Source organism: Solanum tuberosum, unplaced genomic scaffold (assembly GCF_000226075.1).
Source record: "Solanum tuberosum cultivar DM 1-3 516 R44 unplaced genomic scaffold, SolTub_3.0 scf00621, whole genome shotgun sequence".
Classification (NCBI taxonomy): Eukaryota; Viridiplantae; Streptophyta; class Magnoliopsida; order Solanales; family Solanaceae; genus Solanum; species Solanum tuberosum.
Genome location: NW_006239535.1, coordinates 54,276 through 54,647, shown reverse-complemented (window position 1 = coordinate 54,647; position 372 = coordinate 54,276).

The window sequence follows — 372 nt, the reverse complement described above, 5'->3', positions numbered from 1 at the left end:
ATGCACATATCGAACATATACAATATCATCAACATATACGAATAATGAACAACTTCACGATTCTCACATATCACAGTTATATCAATTTAGAGCAACATACCGTTTGCCAATATGAATCATCATTAGATATGAACGGACTCCTCACAAGTAGATACACAATAAAATTCAATGGTCCTCTCATGGAACACAATTCAATAGTCCTCTCATGGAACCCACACCCAAACAGTTAGCATATCAAAAAGTGGTATCCAATCCCATAATTATGCCGGAACGTGGCAACCGATCCCATAGTTATGCCGGAACATGCAACCGATCCAAGTTGGTTATGTCGAAACGTGGCAACTGATCCAAGTTAGTTATGCCGGAACGTGG